Source organism: Neomonachus schauinslandi, chromosome 3, assembly GCF_002201575.2.
Source record: "Neomonachus schauinslandi chromosome 3, ASM220157v2, whole genome shotgun sequence".
Taxonomy (NCBI): Eukaryota; Metazoa; Chordata; class Mammalia; order Carnivora; family Phocidae; genus Neomonachus; species Neomonachus schauinslandi.
Genome location: NC_058405.1, coordinates 13,651,282 through 13,668,381, shown reverse-complemented (window position 1 = coordinate 13,668,381; position 17,100 = coordinate 13,651,282).

Sequence of the window (17,100 nt, the reverse complement as noted above, 5' to 3'; positions counted from 1 at the left end):
CATTGTGTTTTCTCATCGCCATCCCTGACAGATTCATGCTTAGAGCAAGGCCGCTTTCGATTGCAGAGGGAGTATTTTCCCTAAATTCACCCACAGCATAATTGTCCTGAAAATGAAGCTACAAAAGGTGAGAAGGTCCTTAGGAGGCACTTGAGCTGACAGATGGCTCCACCGCGGCCCTTATAGAAAAGACAGGGTAATTCCATCAGCTTTCCAGATCTTGGCCTCCTCCTCTGCATAGTGGGGCTAGAAATCCATGTTCAGGACCCCTCCCCAGGATGTTTCCCCTGAGAGCAAGTGAACACGAGGGCTGGGAGCACTCCCATCATACACAAATATCAGGAATTATCATCCCTCCTGGAGCCATAATCACACCCCTCATCTCAGAGCAACGGAAGTTCGTGGAACACACACACTTGCCTCTCCTACCATGTTTCTGTTTAGACCCCACAGCCCACATCGGCCGCACACATATTGAAATACGCAAGGCCTCTTCCTTCACCTGACCTGCTGCTGCTTGCAGCTTTCTCAGTCACTTGGCTGAGGGAAGCAAGCATCTGAATGCAGCTGATGCACGTACAATTTCCATGGAATACTGAGCCTCGTAAAAACCAAGACTAAAGAAGAAGGCAAAGATAATACAAATCTTAGAAGCCTTATTTTTCACTAAACCCACCCTGATTTCCTTTGGGCCATAGGACAGGGCTCCCTCGAGCATACCTTCTAAACTCCTTCTTGTGACATCCCAAGTTCTCCATTACTCACTTCCTGTTCCATCTCTCCCGGCTCATCATTTGCTGCTCCGCCCCCAGCTCTCTTCCCCCAACCTGGGCCGCGCTCTCCGCCACCTTCTTCACTCTCAGCCAGCACTACCTAAAACTCCTGGAAGAACCCTGCCTTCTCAGGCTTCCACACCATCGTCCACACATGCTCCTCTCCCACTCTGGGACTCTCCTGTCCCCATCTGGTGATACCACCTTATCCTTTAAACAGCTCGTGCACCCCCTGACCGAGCAGGCCATATCCTGCCACTCCAAAGTGGGCAATGTGCTCCACACTGCTTATACTTACCTCATCAGAATACCCATCCACTGAATTCTCAGGGCTCAATTTAGTCGCCTGGGTCCCTCAGTGTTGCAGTAGGGGATGGTCCCTTCCATCTTTGTCCTACAGGTACTTGGCATGTGCTAGCATGCAGTAAATGCCTATTGCAGTAAGAAGGAAGGAAGGGAGGAAAGAAGGAAGGAAAGGAGTTTGCTCAAGATGGAAACAGTACACTTTGCTTTTTTAAGATGAAACTAAATGTTTTGATAGGAGGAGAACCAAAATAGTTGTTTCTGTGGGGAAGGAAACACACACATGTGTGTGTTTATGTGCACATATATGCATATGTATATATATGCATACATATGCATACATAACGTATGTGTGCTTTTATGTATATACACACAAGCATAAATATTCTCATTTTCCTGGATCATCTCTCAGCATATCTGCAAGACCCACAGTGCATGAAAATGAAATTAATATGATCGCAACTATGGGACAGATAAGGACTTTTTTTTTTTTTAAGATTTTATTTATTTGAGACAGAGAGAATGAGAGAGAGAGCACATGAGAGGGGGGAGGGTCAGAGGCAGAAGCAGGCTCCCTGCCGAGCAGGGAGCCCGATGCGGGACTCGATCCCGGGACTCCAGGATCATGACCTGAGCCGAAGGCAGTCGCTTAACCAACTGAGCCACCCAGGCGCCCCCAGATAAGGACTTTTAACCAGTTTTCAGCAAACGGTTATCGATGTTTACTTTTGAAACCACACACATAGCATGTGCAGCTGGTGACACTCCCTGGGCCACCTGCTACCTAGTGCTTCTTCAGTAGTGCCTGGTTACAAAGATGAGGGAGGAAAATACCAGATAGCCCAACCTCATATATATTTTGTCACTTAGTCTGTGTTTGGGCAAAAGCGTCCAAACCATGTGTGTCCGCGGTGTGTGAGATGGCATGGGGCTCTGGCCACCTGCCACAGCGGATCCTTTGCTTAGTTTCCATGTGCTGTGTTAGCATGACAGAAAGCAAATCCAACTGGCCACAGGAGGTGACAGGAGTTGAGGCTCAGCCCTTCCTGAAACCAACCCATGGCCTCGCTGGGCTGATAGTGTTCCGAATAAATTTTCCAGTTCCCTTGTCCTGTGTAAATAAATTTTAAAAAGAAGCAGTCATCAACACTGATAGAAAAATGTTTTACAAAAACCAGAATAATTCCTTTTCCTTTGGATGACACTTCACAGATTGTTCAGTGTTTCACACATTATCATTTTGTTTGCTCTCCACAACAATGTTGTTGTTGTTCAAAAAGCAAATGAAGAAAATGAGAATAGAGAGGTAAAGTTGATTTCCCAAAATGACTCGAGATAAGCCTGGAAAACTGATTGTTTATTTTGGATGAGATATTTATTCCGAAACAGAAGTGCAATACAGTGGAAAAACAATGAGCTTAGGGATAGAAGGTATTTAAGTTTGTCCACATGCATTGATAGAACCTGGACAAGTCATTTGCTTTCTCTGGGCCTGCTGTTCTCACCCTTCCCTTTGCACGTCCAAGGAGTTGGTGTATATGCAAGAACATTGTCAGTTATGAAGTGCTCACTCCTCTAGGGGTGACTGCCACCATGGCGAATGGTTGTCACCCCCTGTGATTGTTGTGCTGCAGGAGGCCCGTGTGACAGTTTGAAACCGGAGGCTGAATCTGTGATATCATGAGATTACATCAACTCCTAACACTCTTATGCAAAGGAGAGTACGGGACACATTCATAAATCATGACCTGGTTTAATGTCTTATTGTAACTTACCATCTGTTGACTAAAATCGCTCCTGTTGCTTTGATTTCGGGTGATAACCCAAAGTTTTAGTAAGAGATGGGCACTTTCATTAGAAATTCTCAAATGAGAGGCGCCTGGGTGGCTCAGTCGTTAAGCGTCTGCCCTTGGCTCAGGTCATGGTCCCAGGGTCCTGGAATCGAGCCCCGCATCGGGCTCCCTGCTCCGCGGGGAAGCCTGCTTCTCCCTCTCCCACTCCCCCTGCTTGTGTTCCCTCTCTCGCTCTGTCTCTCTCTGTCAAATAAATAAATAAAATCTTAAAAAAATAAAAAGAAATTCTCAATGAAATGGGCAGTTTCTTCATTTAGTTGGAAAGTAGCGCCTGTAACAAAGTCATGCTATTGTGTATAAGACAATAGAATGAGTAGCTCTGATGAAAGTTTTCACCTGCACCAGAGGTACGAGCATTTTTAATTTACATGAAGACTGTGTTCCAAAAGCTCCCTTATATGTTGGTTGTTTGAGATTTATAACTCAAGTTACACAGTAAAGCATGGTATCAATGTCAGGCCAGCCCAGCCAATGCCTACATAATCATAGTGTGGGCAGAGTGAAGAGTAATAATTCTGCTGTGTTTGGAATTAAAAGGAATTTTGTGGACCAGCATGGTTATCCATGGACTATGGGAAAGTGTCCTCATGAATGGCAACTCAAGGTGCTGTGAGTACATGTTCCTATTTTCACAAGAGCTGGGGAAGACCCATACCCCACTGCATAAGAGGAGTCCCCAGGGGAAGGAGACTCCCTCTGCAGCTGTACTGGGCACACGGCGCAGGATGAGAAGGGGTCTTTCACCTTGCCTCTGCCATGGTGTCTCAAAGGAAAAGAAGAAAATGCTCCACCTATGCTTTGGGGCTTAGTACAGGACATTCCTATTTATAGGACATTCATAATTTAGGTGTTTATAGGTCAGGGAGTGACTATGATGCATTTCCTAATTTTTATTCCCTGTTGTAGACATGTAAGACAGGCAGTCTTTAATTGTAAAATCTAAAAAACAGAAACAGAAATAACCTGGCCCCAGGATGGTCAGCCTTGTTACTATGGCAGTTTGGTTGGCCTTTTCAGGTTTAACATTCAAATCCTCAAATGCAAGGAAACAGTGTAAGAGACTAACATCTTCAGAAATTGAGGCAGACATGAGATTAGATTGAAGGATACTTATTCAGGGAAAAAAAGAAAAAGAAAAAAACTTCATTGTTCATGCTTTCACAAAAATGAACCAGTTATTCAGTTTAGCTTTTATCTGACCCTGCCGCTATCTTTCCAATGTGATTTTTGCTGCTAGGATGGGTAGGACCCTGGACTGGATCTGAACTGTCGCTGGAAAGGATAAGACCAGACCTGATCCACCTGGCAGGTATGAAGTGCAAACAATCAGAGGCAGAAGTGAGACTGAATAATTTGGAATTGAAGGCTGGGCTAATCCCACAGTTTAAGAAAATCCTTAATACTTTAAGGGGTAGGCCATTGGGAAAGCTGAGGAAATTGAGCCCCTCAGTACAGACAAAGGTGCCCATGAGTTGTTGAATTTGAACAGTCTCAGAGGTGCCCAGGTGGGCTGCCCTATTTACTGTCAATGGTTTGGCAATCAGGAAACCAAGATCCTAAGAAGAGGCCAGGGAGAGCTTTTATTCACCAGAGGTTAGAATTACTCCCACCTGCAGAGATTCTGATTGGATTGATTTATGGCAGGCCCAGGAACCTGTGGGCCACACTTTGAAAAACAGTGGACTGAAGGATAGTTTTAGATTTCACCCCCAAGCTAGTAGGTCAGCTGTGGCACCAACAAGGAAGTAAGTTAAGATCAAGGGCAGGTGAAGTCAAAGTGTGTACGGATGCTCAGTATCAATCAGCAGCTTCCCATGCAGGTTGAAACATGCTAAGGAAGCCAGCAGATGAAGAATAAAAACTAGAACCATTCTGAACTTTGGTCCCAAGACAATTGAATCAAGAAGGACTTGGTGAGTATTTTGATGTGATAACTCTGCCCCAAGCTGCTACCCATCCCCACCACTCCCAACTCTGAAGAGTCCAGACATGATTTTAGCTGGGTGATTACATAGAAAACAGGAACTGTTTTGAGAGAAGTTGCAGGCAACAGGGACCTGATGTGGAGGGCTGGACCGGGCGTAGATCATCAAGAGGAGGTCAGAAGTTGAGAAAGTAACAGCAGCACCACTGTCCAGAGGATGGACACATTCCTCTAAGTACTGTCTTCCTTGGACAAGCCAGCCCTGGGGAAAAATGCACTCAATCCGTTGGATTTGGTTCTGCCCAGATGGTGGTCACACCCTGAGGGTCCTTAGGATGGTTGAAGGCAAGATGTGGCCTCGCTGGAAAGGCAGGACACTGAAAGTCATAAATGATGGGCATTGAGCTGATGGGGACACAAACTGGCTGGCTTCTCCCGGGATTAAAGCTGGCAGAATGGGAAGGAAGTACAGCATAGGGGCGAAGAGACAGCTTCCACAGCCAAACTGAGTTTGGATCTTGGTGTTATTGCTTCTTGGCTTGAGAAACTATGGGCAAAATACTTGAATCTTAACTATTTTATCAGTAAAATGCAGATTGATTACAGTTTCTACCTCTTGGGTTCTTGTGGGGATTCAGTGCGACCATTGAGGTAACATGGCTGGAAATGACTGAATAGACACCCCTTATGGTGGATGTTGCTGCATTATGAAGTTCTTCGACTTCTCAGGCCTTTCTCTACCCATCCACCTTCCTTTTGAAGCACTCCCTGACCACTGACTCGTTTCTTGTAGCATATACTATACACTGCGATCTGCTCTGTGTTTTAACACTCCAACACAACCTTGCTTTACAATGAAGTTGAAGCTGAGGGTTACGGAAGGGGATGTGGGTTGGGGGGGATGGGGCAACTGGGTGAGGGGCATTAAGGAAGGCACGTGATGTGATGAGCACTGGGTATTATACGCAACTGATGAATCATTGAACACTACATCTGAAACTAATGATGTACTGTATGTTGGCTAATTGAATTTAAATAAAAAAAAATTTTAACAACAATCAAAATAAATAAAATGAAGCTGCTTGAAAGATTCATCTCTACTCTGTCATTTCCTCACCAACCATTCACCTGTGCTCTACCCCCTCCCCACCTCTTCAGCTGCTCTTGCCAGGGCCTCTGACCAACCATCTAATTGCCAAATCTGTGGGCACTTCGCAGGAGGTTGCCACCCCTGGCCCTGGCCCACTCCCTCATTCTTGGGCTTCTCTCCCTCCTTGCTGGCCATCCTACCAAGGTCTCCACTTCATGAGCAAACTGTACCTTCTCGATGCCATGAAACTGTCTCTCCCCTGTACCACCCTTCCCCTACCCTTTCCAGGCACTCCGAGTTTCTCACCAGGGTCTGTCTATCTCTATTGTGGTCATTTCTCCAGCGCGTTGGGGCAGCCTTCTCACCTTTAGAATATAGAACTTTCCTGTGTCTGGAAGTCTTCCTGCCTCCCACACCCCACAAAGTTTAATAGATCCATCAAACTACAAGCAAGGTTTTATTTTGAAGGTATAAATCTATTATGTTTCCTGTCCCATGCCCATCCACAGTTATTCACATTTCAATAAATGGCTTCATGGACATGGTTCCAGGCCATAAAGTTAGGAATCATCTGTGATTAAATGCTTTCTCCATATCCCACAGCAGTGTTGACAGAAGACAGAACAGTGCTACCTCCAAAGTATATCCCCATCTTGCCATCTCCCCTGCCACCATCCAAGCTACCATGACTTCCTTCCTGGACAACTGCCATATGCTTGCTCTTCCTGCTTCCATTCTTGCCTACCTACAATCCATTCTCTACCTAGTAGCCAGAGTCATGTCATGTCAGCTCACTGCTCACTGCCTTGAAATGCCTCTTTTTAGCATTTTTAATGCACATTAAAACCTCTTGCCTTGGACTTCACAGCCTCCCCTGATCTGACTCCTGATGACTTTTCCAGCATCGTCTTGGGTCCCTCTCTTCTCTCTTGCTGTGCTCCAGCCTCACTGGTCTTTTAGTTTCTGGAGCAAATTTAGCTCCTTGCCTGTCTCCAGGCATAATGTTACCTGGAGCATACTTCCGGAACATTCTTCTGCCTAGAACATTCTTTACCGTGCTCTGTGTATAACTTAATCTTTCTCAGGTTTCAGCCCTTCCCTTCAGTGACACCTCCTTAAAGACGTCTTCTCTGAATACCTCATCGAAAGTGCATTCCCCTGACCCATCATTCTCAGCACCACCTCTTTCTTTTATAGCATTAGTCATAATTTGTACTTATTGTACTCATTAAAACTGGTTTTCTTTCAATGCGCACCACACCTCCTTTAGAATCTAAGTTCCCCGAGGATAGAGACTTGGTTCACCTCTCTGACCTCAATGCCCAGCACAGTACCCAGCTTGTGAGTAGGCTCCTTAAATACTTGTTAAATGACCAGACGAATTAAACTTATTAAATTCAGTGGTCTCCAGAGATTACACAGCACAGATCAAAGCCCTTGGCACCCATCCAGGCCCCTCTGCTAACATCTCTAAGCTTGGTGCTGTGGCCATAGCAATCCCTTGGCAACCTCTAAATGGAACACCTTCTCTCAGGATAGTACTTCTTTCTGGATTATTTTGCCTGTGTCCTTGTCCTCCTCAAGAACTCGGGCATCATCTCCTTTATGATTTCAACCATCGCTTCCCACCAAAGATGACAGCTTACACCCTCATACCCCTCATATATCTCCACGATGGCATGGCTGCCTATTTGGAGCTATTTGTCTCTCCCCGATCCTGCTCTCCTTTGGACTGTATGTGCCTCAAGGACATATTTGTCACCATATTACCAGAATCTAGCACCTTATATAGCACATAATTGGTACTCAGAAAATTTTGTCCTATAAATATCCCTCTCTGGAAGCTTCTTAGAATAACTATATTAGCCCACTCGTATATTAGTGTTACTGAAGTCAATATGTTGATAATTTTAGGCTACAAATTCAATATGGCATATAGGGTGAATTAGCATGATGTAAGCCATGGTACTAAAATTATATATAATAGCATCATTAAACCTGGTATCAGATAATTAGATGTGATAAGTGACTTGAAAAGGTTCTAGGTGCATTTTCACTAATGGTTGATTCTTTGTAATCATGGGCATTTTTAATATTGCCAATTGACATGTTCCTTGGTGATAATCCATTTGCGTTGTGAGAGCTTCATATTCTACAGCATGTTGTCTTTCTCTCTAATGGTAGAGCAAATGTGGCTTTACACATTCATTACACTGGACAGCATCAGTCAAAGATAACTGGAGGATCATCTCCAAGGGTTTCCAGAGTCTCAGCAAGACAAAGGTGTATAAGTGGCCACGTTTGTCTCAGCCTAGAGAACATGAATTTTCAAATCATGTGAATCTTAATCTTTCCTTTGTTTTGTCCAATATTAATTCCATAAAGCAATAACATATAAACCACCTTCTTGTGCCAGGCAAGATTGGAGCTCTGCTCCTCCAGCATGCTCTGTGGACATGACAGAAATCTCAAAGATGGAGGAATGACTGTCTAGAGAGGGAGGTGGATCCAGTGGATATGGGAAGTGAACGGCTTTGCATAGAGCCTATAATTCATCAACAGTTTTTACACAAAAATACCAAGATTGCACTGCATACAAAGTACCACAGACGGTGTTCTGGGGATTATAAGAGTACAGAGTCCCTACCCTTTAATTTTTTGTTGCCACTTAAAAATTGCTTAGTGCTCCTGTTATTGAGGGAAGCAGAATCCAGTTTAAATGGTTCAGAAGACTTTAAAGAAGGTGCTATCTGCAAAGGTGAAGGCCCCGTAAAGGTGGCCTATAGGAGGCATGAGGCACTAGTGGGAAACCATTCTCTCCTCTCTTGGGGGCATGGAGGAAGGGCCCTGCCAGCACTGGACCTATGGCAAGTCATGGTCACTTCCAGAAATGCACCTCCTTCTAGGTGTCCAAGTGATTCAGTCCATAGAGAATCAACTCCAGGGCACAGAAAGGTGGGGTTGAAGGAGAGGCAAGAGGAGAATAACCAGCTAAATTCCACAATTCTAATTACCAAGCTCCCCTCACACACTTTTTTTTTGAACCTTTCCCATTTCCAACCTATTCTTTGCCACCATATGGTTCTGAGAACCAGCAGCCTAGAAACATGCAATTTAAATTGAATGTCTCTCTAATGTCCCTTTTGTGCTCTTTGTTATTCAGATTGTTTACATAGACCAAGGGTCACCAATTACTTTGCCCCTCGAGCTAGATTGTGGAATGCCAGGAAATTGCTTTCAGTGATACTGCAAATTAAAAAGCAGAGTCACAGAACCTCAAAAGACATAGATTATCCAGCCTGCTATTTGACTGGGGGAGGTCAGATAGCCCCCATATTCACTCTCCTACCTGTAAACTCAGCAAAAGGTTTTTCTCTAGTTGCAGTAACAAGTAACACCGTATTTTGCATGTAGATAGTCTTGATACCATGCTTCTACTTTTATTAAAAACTTTACTGTTCTTTGCGTGCACACCCTGTCTTCTTTCCTACACTTCCACTAAATCACAATGAACTGCAGAATGAATTCATAATCTCTGCAGTAGATTCATATTTTTGTAAGTGAAATTAGGTATTGCACATCCGCGGCTAAAAAGATGATTTCTGCTATTCCTAGTTATTGCGTTTTTATGTTTATCCCATTAGTGTGTCAGACTCAGCTTTCTGTTTATTCATTTTCCCGGAATAGTATTGATAATCTCTTGAAAGTTTTCTGCTGTAATCTGTTTTCTTTTCATTTGCCATTAAGATAGTTTTTCATTGGTTCAAGCACTTTTGATCAGCCATTTTTTCCAGTCAGTCATGCTCATTCTCTAGGCTCTCTTTCTTGTACTTTTAGCTCTCTTGATAAAAGTCATATGAACAAAATATTTGTGTTCTTTGATCTACAAATGCACCACTACTTTATTTGAAGTATTTAGAATTCCCCTAATTTTGATTTTACTAATGTAATGTTTCCTTAGAGAATAATATTAATGGGTATTTGGATTATATTAGGATCCAGTTAAACTAGTTAAACATTTGCCTGATTTTTACCCTTAGTTTTTGTGGGGTTTTTTTCCCCCACTGTGATTATGCATTGAGCCCCTAGTTATTTGCTGGAGGTTAAGCCAGCACAGATCCTGCTGTCAGGAAGATTTTATTATAAATAAGACCCCCCACACCCCAAACTGTATCACCTGCCCAGACCCCTGCACTGAATCTCAGACTCACATTCAGCTGCCTTCTATTGAGTGGCCAGTGGGTATCTCAGACTGAGCATGTGACCAGATTTTTGACTTCCCTCTACTAATCTACTTCTCCCTTTCTCCGTAAATGGCAACTTCATCCTTCCAAGAACTCAGGCCAAAATCCTTGGAGCCATCCTGGGCCTTTTTTTCCCTATCACATTCCACAGCAATCCTTCAGAAAGACCCATTGGTTCTACCTCCAAACTCTCCATTCTCTTCTAGGCCACCACTTTCTCTTGCCTAATACAATAATCAATAGGCTTCTCATTGGCCTCACTGCTCCCACCATTGTGCCCCACCTTACAATTATATATGCACTCTTTAATATAATGTCTTCCTGCTAGAATGGGAGATCCAGGAGGGCAAGGAATTTGCCTATTTTCCTCCCTGCTGTATCACTAGCATGAAGACCAGTGCCTGGCACAAAATGGGTACCTAAGACATAGTTTAAAATTCATTAATTAAATTAAAAATAGAAATACCATACTTCCACCTCTGGGTACTTACCCAAAGGATATGAAAACACTAATTCAAAAAGATACATGCTCCCCAGTGTTTATTGCAGCATTATTTATAATAGCCAAGGCATGGAAGCAATCAAAGTATCTACCATCGACAGATGAATGGATAAAGATGTGGTATATATATGTGTGTGTGTGTGTATATATTATATATAATATGTATGTATATATACATGTATATAATATGTATATATATAATGGAATATTATTCAGCCATAAAAAAGAATGAGACCTTGCCATTTGAAACATGGGTGGACCTAGAGGGTATTATGCTAAGTAAAACAAGTCAGACAGACAAATACCATATTATTTCACTTATATGTGGAATCTAAAATGCAAAACAGATGAGCAAACAAAAAGAGACTTGGATACAGAGAACAAACTGGCAGCTGTCAGAGGGGAGGAAGTGGGGGTAGTGAAATAGGTGGAGGGGATTAGAGGTACAAAATTTCAGTTATAAACTAAGTAAATCACAGGATGTAAAGTACAGCATAGGGACTACAGAAAAAAAAAGAAAAAAATCACCGTTGAATGAATGAATAAGCATGAGCATGGACAACCATTGTTGAATGTTGAACGTATGATTGCTACACAAGCCGTCTGAGACAAGTGCTGTGCGTGTGGACATGAAGATTACTTCTGGCTAAAAGACCAAGGGCAGGTCACACCTGAGGAACCTCTGCTCCACTTTATGATCGAATGGAAGGCTGATAGCACAGTGGTTGAAAGCTTGGGCTTTTCATCAGACATGTCCAGATTCAAATCCCGACCTTGCCCTTTACAAGTTATGTGACCTTTGGCAAATCACTTCATCTTTCTGCCTCTCCATTTTCTTACCTGGAAATGTGGTATTAAGGCCTGTTTGCTAGAGTTCCCATGAAGAGTGAAGGGGTTCGTATATCACATCTTGACAGAGCCTGGCATGAGAGGCACATGTTAGTGCGTTGTTGGTCTTGCTGGACAAGTTCCATGGGGGCGAAGATCAGTCAGAGCACAGCCTGTGGCCTATGCCAAGCAGAATGTCTGATCTTTCTGGACATGGGGGGCACACACAAGGAACATGAGAGAAAGATGAAGAGGAGATGGTTGTGACCAGACCACTGAAGACCTGGGATGGCAGCCACAGGTGTGAGCTTTACGCAGAGGCATGAGGGAGTCATGGAAGGCATTGCTCAGGGGCATGGCTAGAATGACATGATCAGGATCATTTGATTCTAGTTGGTGTAGAAGAAGGATATCTGTATGCAATTTACTAGTGCAGCATGGAATCTGGAATAAGACAAACCTGGACTCCAGCCCCAGCTCTGCTGCCTGCCAGCAAGTTACTTCATCTCTCCAAGACCCAGTCTGCTCATCTGCTTCCTGAAGGCAGTCATAAGGCCTACATCACAGAGTGGATATGATGATTAAATGAGGTATTATTAATAAATAAAAATCTTAGATTGTTCTGATATGGGGAGAGCACTCTGTGAGCTATTTTCTGAGCCTCACTAGGGTAGTGACATTAGGCGAGAAAGAAGAGGACAAATTCTGAAGACGTTTTGCAGATGGATTGTAGAAAGACCCGGGTCTTCCTACTACTTAGAATTGAAGAGCATTCTCTTTGCTCTCAGGTGCCTGTAATCAGCCAACATTCTTTTTTTTAAATTTTTTATTTCAATCAATTTAATTGACATATACTGTTATTATTAGTTTCAGGGGTAGAATTATTTATCAGTTGCAATCGGACAACAAAAAGAAATAAAAGGCATCCAACTGGGCAAAGAAGAAGTTTCACCCTTTGCAGACATGATACTCTTATGTAGAAAACCCTAAAGATTCCAGCAAATAATTGCTAGAACTGATACAGGAATTCAGCAAAGTTGCAGGATATAAAATCAATGCACAGAAGTCAGTTGCATTTCTATCCACTAACAATGAGGCAGAAGAAAGAAAAATCAAGGAATCGATCCCACTTATAATTGCATCAAAAACCATAATATACCTAGGAATAAACCTAACAAAAGAGGTAAAGAATCTGTACGCTGAAAGCTATAGAACACTTACGAAAGAAATTGAGGAAGACACAAGTGGAAATGGAAAAACATCCATGCTCATGGATTGGAAGAACAAATATTGTTAAAATGTCTATCCTGCTCAAAGCAATCTACACATTCAACGCAATCCCTGTCAAAATACCCATCAGCATTTTTCACAGAGCTGGAACAAACGATCCTAAAATCTGTATGGAACCACAAAAGACCCCGAATAGCTAGAGGAATATTGAAAAAGAACCCAAAGCTGGAGCCATCACAATTCCGGACTTCAAGCTGTATTAGTCAGCATTCTTACTTACAAGTAAGAGAATCTGCCCTCATTGGATAAAGCGTTTAATCCTGCCTACCTAGCTCATAAAATCTTCAGAAGGTCCCAAGAATCAGGCCCTGAGTCTGTTTAACAGGAACCATGCACAAAGCATCCTGCAAAGACCCTACCGCTGCCACTGGGAGCAGACACCACAGTTCACACCTCGGAGCTGGACAACAGAAGCCAGAACCTCTACCCTTGCTGTCCAAAGGCATCTAACTGCCACCTTTGCCAGAAAGTGAATTTTATTTTTTATTTATTTATTTATTTATTTATTTATTTATTAAAGATTTTATTTATTTATTTGACAGAGAGACACAGCGAGAGAGGAACACAAGCCGGGGGAGTTGGAGAGGAGAAGCAGGCTTCCCGCTGAGCAGGGACCCCGATGCGGGGCTTGATCCCAGGACCCTGGGATCATGACCTGAGCCGAAGGCAGACGCTTAACGACTGAGCCACCCAGGCGCCCCTAGAAAGTGAATTTTAAATGGTGCCTACTCTGTCCCATTGGTTCCCTTGAAGTGGAAGTCTTGCCTGGCTGGTGCTGGTGGTGGTAGCCTGTATCAGACACCTTCACCAGAGCAGCAAGGAAGGCCAGCAAAGAAGTGTATTTAAAAGAGGCTCAGAGGCCACAATTACGACAAGTACCAATTTCTACTGTTCACAGAAATTAGGAATCAGGAGAAAGAGGTTGGAGGTGAAGAGATACTGAAAAGCTGACTTTGGAGTTGAGATTCCAGTGCAGTAATTCAATGGCATACATTTAGTGGACATTTGAATGTGGATTTGGAGTTTAGAATGGCATTATGGGGACGGTCACACAGGTAGAAACTGCTGAAGCAAAGCAAGCGCGTGAAATCATGTGCTAAACTCTTACGGTTTTAGGACATTTCTCCTTGCTTTTGTTTCTTTAATTTTGAGAATTTATTTATAGCTGGTAAAGTAAAAAATACTCAATGAAGCTAAAAAAGTATATTGTATTTCTTTAAGTGACAAATTTATCTTCCTATAAATCAAATAATTATTTAATTCAAAATTTAATTCATTTAAAATAATGATTTTATTAAATAACAGTTACTCAATTTTTGAATTAGAATTATTTAATGTTTAACATAATACATAACCTAAAATTATTTAATTTTTAGAATTAATTTCTTTTTATTAAATTAACTAAATAATAATTAAATAATTATTAGAATTCTTTAATTTTCAGAATTCTTTAATTTTGATCTTGCAGACTTGAACAGGATAACAAATATCTTGGGGACTCAAGAAAGATCAGATACAATTTTATACACAATATTCACATTGTTCGCCAATTTGGGGGCCTTCATGAATTTTGGAGGATGTGTTTTCCTTCAAGCAGTGAATGAATTTTAATCTCTGAATAGTTTTCCTACCTCATAAGGTTTTTGTATCAGCTAGCATTGGATCAGAAGTCAAAGCAGAATTGCTATGTATGAGAAAACATATGGGATCTATTATAGGGGTTAGACCTATAGGCAGGTGCAGAAGCTGGTGGCACCGTCTCTGTGGGCTGTGTCTCTGCACTTGATGTGGAGCCTGAAATGTAGAGCCTTTGGTCAGCCAGATGGATAAATGGGGAAGAAAGCTGGATGTGGTTGAGAGCAAGAACAAACAGCAGCCTACATTGATGAACCGGCGCTCCCACAAAGTTAATTAGAACATGCAAGAGACAATTTGGAGGCTACATCTGCGCCTTATCACTTCCATCAACCTCCACCACCATCACCATGATGCCATGGTGGGGAGAAGCTGGAGTCCTTCTGCACATGCACCTGCTCCAAACCTTGGAAAAGCTGGAGGGCAGATCTTACAGGAGCTGGAGGTGTGATAAGTTGGATGAGGTGCCACACCAATCAGGCCAGCTAGCAGGTCTGACATAGTATCTGGATCCTGACACCGCCGTTCAGCTTTGGAAGGAAATATGGCTGTTGCTTCACTTCCACATTCACATCAGATGTCTCTCGTGGCCACCACTAATCCAGAACCTTTCAAGGAAAGGAATCTGGGAAACAGTTCCAGCTTAGATAAATCGAGACAGCACAGTTGTAAGAATTTATACTCACAGTATTTGCATTTTATAAGTTATCTCTCTCCCACCTATAGAATGGGTGTGATAGAAAATTAATAGGCATTGGATGACAACAACAAAAAATCTTTTGGATTACATTTTTCATGATTTTGACTCTAAACAGGCTTTAAATAAATTGTGGCCACATCTCTTTTAAATTTGCAACTTACTTCATCCCTCCAAAATTCCTTGTATTTGAGTATCTTATTTAATATTCTTGCACCCACAGACAGCACTAAAAGATGAATGAAATAATTATGGAGTATCTTAAACTAAAGGACTTACTGAATTATATGGTAATGAGGCACACTGCTCTGCTCTCTATTCCTGCAGACAGGGTCCAGATGCTTTAGGGAGGGGAGCTAAGTGGCTCCCTCCAGAACCCGGCTGTCTGACCTCCTACCCAGGGTCCCGCCATAGTATGTTCTTACTTATTTCCTTTTAAACTCTACCTTTGTTTATGAAAGTTCATTATTCATTATCCGTCTTTGTCCTTTTTCCCTCCTTTTGACCTCAGACTCTCTTCTGTCTCTGAGATTATTTCCTCCCTCCTGCTCATTAAGCTAATAGACTAGCAAGAGAGAAAAAAAAAAAGTTCTTTGAAAGGCACTTCTTCCTTGAAGCCCTTGAATGATAAGCTTTTAATGATCTACCACTTTCTTCTTGGTAAAATGAGGCTGGGGGTCAGAGTCATCTGCCTATAAGAAGAAAAGTAAGACTTCAAAGACCACCTTATCTTTAGAAACACATCAACCCTCCTGTCTGATTCTCCTCTGAGTTTGTCATTGTTTCTTTCTTTCTCCATATTACATAACAAAGCAATCATACTTATATCATTCGTGTGCATGACTAATGTTTTGGGTTCTGTGAAAAATAATAGCTTCTTTTCACATATTATTTAAAAAACTATTTTTAGACATATCTTGCTAGATATATAGGTAGGCACATAGATGGATGGATGGATAAATGGGCTGGTGGATGGGTAGGATATATAAATAAATATATTGAGTGTCAGAGAGGAAGGGGCTACTTGAAATCATTTATTTTAACAATGATCAATTATTAAATAGTTAATATTTTAATCAATTATTTTAACAATGGTCCCACCTTTTCAAGTTAAGAAAGATTTTTCTCCTAAGAAAATCTTATTTATGAAATAAGATCCTTTTCGGCTCTATCTATTTATAGAAACTATAAGCTTCAGAAAGTTCTAGAATTTGAGAATTCTGAACTACAAACCACTGAAACCTCTCATTTTATATGTAGAAAATTGAGACCCTAAAACGGTAAGTAACAAACTTAAGCATAGGAGCCAAAACTCGAACCTAGATTTTCTAAATCCTATTGTTTTCTCCTGTACCACTTAGAGAAATATATGGCCTAAGCAACTTGCATGTAAAATAGCCTCATTTGATCAGACACCATTTAAGTGTTAATGCTGGAATACAAATGATGCGATTAGGGGGCTGGTAGATTTACTTCTGCATCTGGACCGAATCATATTACACCTATAAGATTATGGCCTTGTAGTTAAACCACAGCTTGAGACTGGATATTTTATGTTTTTAATGACTTGTTTTTAATATTTTTAGATGTGAAATTGGTATTGTGGTTATATTTTTTTGCAGTTCTCGTTTAGAAATACATACTGAGATGTTTATAGATGAGATGATCTGATGTCTTGGATTTGCTTCAAAATAAAATAGTTTTGGGGAAAAAACAGATGAAACCAGACTGGCTGTATTTGGTAATTATTGAAACTGGGTGATGCATACCCAGGAGCTTATTAAGCTAGTCACTATTCCCTCTACTTCTGTTAACATTTGAGTTTTTCCATAACAAAGAGGTAGTTTTTTTTTTAAGATTTTATTTATTTATTTGTGAGAGAGAGAATGAGAGAGAGAGCACATGAGAGGGGGGAGGGTCAGAGGGCGAAGCAGACTCCCTGCCGAGCAGGGAGCCCGATG